This window comes from Chenopodium album, chromosome 22 (assembly GCF_948465745.1).
Source record: "Chenopodium album chromosome 22, dcCheAlbu1.1, whole genome shotgun sequence".
NCBI classification, from domain to species: domain Eukaryota; kingdom Viridiplantae; phylum Streptophyta; class Magnoliopsida; order Caryophyllales; family Amaranthaceae; genus Chenopodium; species Chenopodium album.
In genome coordinates this window covers 40466118-40472601 of record NC_137855.1, presented here as the reverse complement: position 1 = coordinate 40472601, position 6484 = coordinate 40466118, and the positions used below count along the sequence as shown (strand labels likewise).

Sequence of the window (6484 nt, the reverse complement as noted above, 5' to 3'; positions counted from 1 at the left end):
TTTCCCAAAAGAAGAAGAAAATCTGAGATTAAACTGCTGTCCTAGATCCTTTCTAATGTTATAACACATTTTATTAGGAAAAATGATGGAAGACTTATTCAAATTGATTCTCAAACCAGACATGTTACCAAAATGATCCAAAATATCCATCATTTCTTTAATGTTACCAGAAGAAGCCTGACCAAACAAAAAAAACATCATCTGCATAGAATATATGAGAAATGCTAATAGAATGAGTCAGTTTGAGAGGCTTCCACTTCTTAGCAATGACACTTTTGTCAATAAGAGAAGACAATCTCTCAAGACAAAGAACAAAAATATAAGAGGATAAGGGATCCCCTTGCCTAATGCCTCGAGAAGGACTAAACTCCATTGGATAAATACATTATACACAAATAAATGACAAATAAATCCAAAATTAGCTACTCCATTGGATAAATACATTGACAAATAAATGCATTATACACAATTTTATGAATTTCTTTATATAATCTCACATCACAGCCATTTCATTTGACAGAAACAATTTGAAATAACTATTATATAAAATTATATCTGTAGCTCACCAAGGCTCAGATTTTCCACAATTTGAGCCGTGAATTACTCCAGCTTCTATGCAAAAATATATGTGTACGTATTGCCATTTTTTTAATCTTTCCCCTCATGCATACATGCATCTAGCCATCTATGTATGATCTCTCTTTGATGCTCTTTTGCTTGTTGTTAATCTTATTGTTATTGTTCGTTTGATATATAAATACACGTAAAGTATAGATTTAACCGAAAATAATAATCTCCATGTAAATATATATTCAATCAAACAAAATTAAACTTCTTTTACCAAATAGGTCTTGATCTGGTGAATTATTACGTTCTTTGTGTAAATTATTATTAAAATTTATCCAATAACTCTTATTATAAATTTTTCAAATACTACCTCTGGTCCAAATTACTCGCAACTTTGAAGCTTACAAATAAACACCCCAAAGTTGCGAGTAATCTGGACCGAAGGTAGTAACTTTTTATCAATGTACTTGACTCGTACTTTGTGTAAATCATTATTAAGATTATTAACTAATTGTTAGATTCTTAACACGTTCGATGATTACTATTATAACGGCTATAAATGAATAAACATGAAATTTTAAAAAAAAAAAAAAAAAAAGGCCCTACTTATTTAAAAATGGCTAAAAAATAAAAAATAAGATGTTACTATGGTCCATATAATTTGGTAAGGTATTTAATGGACAATTCTCGTGGGCTCATTTGCCTCGTCATCTCACATGCTTTTTCACGTGCTATGTCTACCCACCCCATTCACCCTCCACCTCACCACCATTTTTGCCTTCTAATTACTTCGTCTTTTCTCTCGAATAAATCATTTATGTACGGTCTGTTCTCTCCAGTTTAAGTTCAGTTCAGTTCTGATATTATCCTCTCATAAAATATTCAGTTTAGTTCAGCTCAGCTTAGTAAATTAAAATAAGCTCGTAGTAATACTTTTTATCACCCCATATTATTATTTTTACTGTATTTTTTTTAATTAAACTACCCCATGTTATTATGACAACTTAATGATGCTTTGTCACTAAATCAAACATAAAAATATTTATAATGCGTAGTCTTGTAAAAATTACTATTTCTCGTACTTAGAATACAATATAATATGAGTATATTATTATAATTCGCAAGCTCGAATGATTTGTAATAACCTGATCAATCAACACTAGTATATATGCTAATGAAGTTATCAGCACGTAAAGTGCGCAAATCAATGAGTCAATCTAAGTTTTGACTAATCTGTCGACATTGTCGTAATTAAGATTGAATATTTAAAAATTCGACCTAATGTCTTTAAACAAAACATTATAGCAACATTGCTAATCAAACTACATTGCACAACACAATTTGATACATTATGGTATATGAATCTATGACATCATTATACTCATAACTTTGTTCAATTCATATAATTTCTAAGCATGTATATATAAAACCAAATTTAAACATTAAGAGAAAAACAAAGAAAAAACATTGATAAATGAACTAATATATCACCATAAATTATCTTCAATTATGTGTGTTTACAATTTCTCAAACACAAATTACAACCAATTAAAAAAAAATAAAAAACACAAAACTCCTACCCCAAATAAAAATTCACTCCAAAAAAAAAAAAAAAAAAAAAAAAAAAAAAAAAACAAACAAATTTTGGCACACAATATCCTAAATAAAACCAAAAAAAATTACAAGCCAACAATTTGGGCACACCATAATTAAAAATCATCAAATACTTTTACAATTTCTCTTTTTTATTTTTTTAAAATAACCCAAATTAATTATTTTCTCAATTTTACCTGAACGAAACGATGTCGTTTCATCTCAACATTATCTCTTTCTTTTCTATACCAACATAGAAACCATCACCACCGACACAACAATCATCCAAAACCCTTTCTTCACTCTCTCTCCTCCTTCACTCGAATCATCCGCCGCATCATCGGATTCCGGCGAATCAGCCGGCGAATCGGCCGGCGAGTCAGCCGAATCATCACTCGGCGGCGCAGGCGGCGACTTATGGTGATGCTTCGACGATTTCGGCGCTTTAGCCTCCGGTGCTGGTGCCGGCGCCGGCGAAATCTCCGCCGTTTTAAAGATCTCCTTCGGCTTCAAAACCTTATCAACGGTGTAAATCGCAACCGGATCTTCGTCAATTAGGGTTCCGGTAACCTTCGCCGTCACAATCTTCGTCTTCAATGTCACCGATTGACCTTCATTTTGAACCTCGAAATCGAACTTCTTCTTACCATCAGTCGCCAAAGTGTTCATCATTCCATTGCTGGACCTCAACATCGCCATTGAATAGTAGATCGGAACTCCATGGAAGAGCAGGAGAGAGGATTTCTCTTCTTTGGTTAGGTTTTTGAACTTCGGGAGGAAGCTCTTGAAGGCGTCGTCGGTGGGACAGAACGCCGTCAAGCCGCCCTCGGCGTTGGAGGTGAAGACGTCGAGAGCGTCGGGAAAGGTTTTGAGTGTGTCGGCGAAGACTTTGCAGCCGTGCGCGGACATAACGTCTGTAATGTTCGTCGACTCGGGCGCTGGCGCGGGCGCCATAGCGTCAGGGTTGGACAGTACGTGGGAGATTTGGATGATGGAAATGTTGTAAGGGATTTCTTTGACTGACTTAACAAAGGTAGCGTCGAGGGAAAGAGAGCCGGAATCGTCGGCGTCTTTAGTGGCGGCAAAGCCGACTTTGCCGCCTTTGAGATCGGTTATGTTGACGAAGCCAGAGGTTCCGGTGGCGGAACCAGTGGCTTGGAACATAGTGGCGGCAAGGGCGGTACCATCGGTAATTTGATGGAGTTTCTTGGCGCCAAAGTAATCTAGGAGAACATGTAGGGAGAGTACATTTTTGAGGGAGGGGATAGGGAGGTGTTTGGCAATGAGGGAGTTCATAGCGGCATTGTCGACAGCGAGGACGGTGATCGTTTGGCGGGTGTTGATCTCGGGAGCGAGGTGGGTGGTGGTGAGGTAGTGGTTGAAGGTGGAGTATTCAGGGAATTTGGCTAGGATTTTGGTGATGTTGTGTGCATTTGAGGTGGTTGCTAGTAGGAGGAGGAGCAATGTTGCTCCAAAGAGGGAAGTTTGCATTGTGAATGTGGTTGTGTTTTTGTGAATGTGTTGTGTTTTTGTGAATGTGGTGGAGAGAAAAAGTGAGGAAGAAATGAATGGGGGGGTTTGGAAAATGGGAGTGTTGTGAAGTGAGACAAAGAGAGTAAAGTAGAGAGTGTGGGAGCTAGCTAGAGTGAGTGTGAAGTTGGATGGAAAGTGGGTTTGGAGTTGGGGTTGAATTACTAATTGAGCCACTATGAGTTAGTTTATTGAGATTTTGCTTACGTCTTGTCTTAACTGAGATAAGGGTCGAAATCGACCCCAAGGTTGTTTGTTATTTGCTAGCTAAGATAATATGGAGAAGGAGAAGCATCTAGTCGATCTTAGAGTTAAACATACACTTTATAATCATGTGCAATCGATATCGGGATAACGGGATTAAAAGTATGATTTACAGTAGATATATTTCTCATATTACTTCGTATATTTAATAATTTGTAGGGTTATAACAAGGTTGTATTGCCGACCTGATATGAATATTCATATTAAGAAGAAATTGATGTAGTATTCATGAAGATATGGATACATTTATTTGCATGATAGTAAGGTAGCCTGATTAGTAAATTAGTATAGCTATAGTTTAGTCTTTAATCTACACCACCAACAAAAAGCTTGCATGCATTTAGAATCTAGTCACATTAGATTAAAATCCGAAATACCATATTTTTAGTTACTAATTAAATCTGACTAATGGTTGTACACTTGTAGTGATGAAGCATTGAAGCCCACAATTACATGCATAAGTTATTGATTATTTCATTTATTATTATCTAATTTTGTTTACATTAGATGGAATTTTCTCTATAAAACAGATGAAATGGAAACGTGTCAAAGTTGAACAATTGTCAAGTTGCCATTGAATCATTTACTTGAAGGACAACTATAAATGTCGGGGTTAGGTTTGAATAATTGTCCCAACTATATATTATAAGGAGGATTTGGTTTGATTTTTGTGTGCTAATTTTAAAATTATGGATTGATCATTGTTAATTAGTGCGGAAAAAAGGTAATGTATGACGGATGTTATCATATGGAACTATGCAACTTTCTCATAATATAAAGCTGTCCAAAATGATTAATTAATGTGAATGACAATTTTCAGCCTTTGTTCAAGCATGTCGACTACACTTTGTATATACCGTGTATTCTTTTTATCGGGAGAGAAAACTTCTTGTATTATTTTGGTGTTTCAGCTAGTTTATCTTTTGAGCTAATCCGGATTCAAGGATCGGTTATGGGTACGTAGTTAGTTTCCAATCCCTTTTCAATTGTTGTTGTGGGGGATCAAACACAGATCCTCCCTACCAATTATAGTCTCAATCACCACTACACCAACATCCAATTGGTAAACCTCTTATATTATAGTGGTGGATAGACTCAATCATACGGATGATTTTTAACAATAACATACTAAAGTATAATTGTTATGAGAGTTTCAAAATAACATTACGAACGTAAAAGAATAAACTTATTACTTGGTTGGTTAGTTACCTTATGTTGTTTTTGGGTAAGTTAAAATCGTTCCTACTCTATCAAGGGTGTCTAATTGGGGAATTGTGATCAAGATTTAGATTTGTAGCATGTGATGATGATCCAATCATGTGGAGCAAATGTATTAATGGTCAGATTATTGTTAGGGTTACACGCCCTAATCAACCATAAATCCATAATTAAAAATAGAGGTATTTAATTTTTCTTTATTTTTTATATATACGTACTTTAAAATCATATGTAAGTATGATTGAAAGTATGATTTATTGATTTTTAATTTAAATCAATAGATTTTTTCATTTTGTGTGTAGTTTGTTAAGGTTCCAATCGTTGTTGCCTATATATGTTGAGCAAGAGGGCAAAACGAGCTCTTAATATTGGCCTTTGTACTAGCGGTAAGTCAGCAACACATTAGACACGGTAGAAAATGTGTTGACATATTACATTCATTAATTAGGGTTAGTTTTCTACAAAATCTACATCATTTTTTTTATCAAGATAAAGCAAATATAATTTCGCACTTCCACAATTATTATAATGAAAAATTAAATTTAAGTTTCTTTAATTTCAATTCAAATCTAATAATGTTCATCCACAATCATCATCAATAGAGTGGGTAATATGATCTGATTGTACACTTACACATAGCCCTCTCCCTCTAGCTTGGCCAATATGTGCGGTTCATTAAGGTGAGTTGATCCTTGCCATATATCGACTGTGATCGAAAACCAGATTAGTGTGTAGTCTCTTACATTAATGGCTATGAACATACATTTCATTTGATGATGGACAAAAGGTTTTCTAAAATTTCATACATGATACCTGGCCTCTACTCCGTTGTCCTAAATAACTCCTTACAGGCCAAGAATAATTAATTTTAATCCGTATAGTATTGAGAGAAGACTATCCTAACTTATTGTATACCTATTCTTTAAAAATAAAAATAAAAATTCCATGAGTGTTAATTAGCGTAATCAATTTTGATAAAATAAATCAAGTAATCAGTTACTGTACTGTAATAAATCATGAAGTTTGCTTTGTTAATAATCAAGATTCAAGAAGTTAATTCAATTAAACCTCCAAGGCTCCAACCAACAAAGCTGACTACTATACTGTAAAGAAAGATTTAGGATTCGGAAAGTACAGTAAAAACTACTCAAAATCACGTGGAAATGGCATCTTAAACAGAAATCAAGGCCATAAATTGAAAGAGTACCCTAAAAATACAAAAAGAATATAATAAAACACTCCACCACAAGTATAGCATAAAGGTTGTTTTTTTTCTTTTAGCTTTCATCTTTTGTGCTGCCCTGCCCCTGCC

At 34.6% G+C, this 6484-nt stretch overlaps 1 pseudogene; it reads right to left on the bottom strand.

Annotated features, from left to right (window-relative positions):
• Positions 1-2038: 2038 nt before the first annotated feature.
• Positions 2039-3779, bottom strand: LOC145605757 (fasciclin-like arabinogalactan protein 1 pseudogene; annotated as a pseudogene).
• Between the last annotated feature and the right edge of the window lie 2705 nt (positions 3780-6484).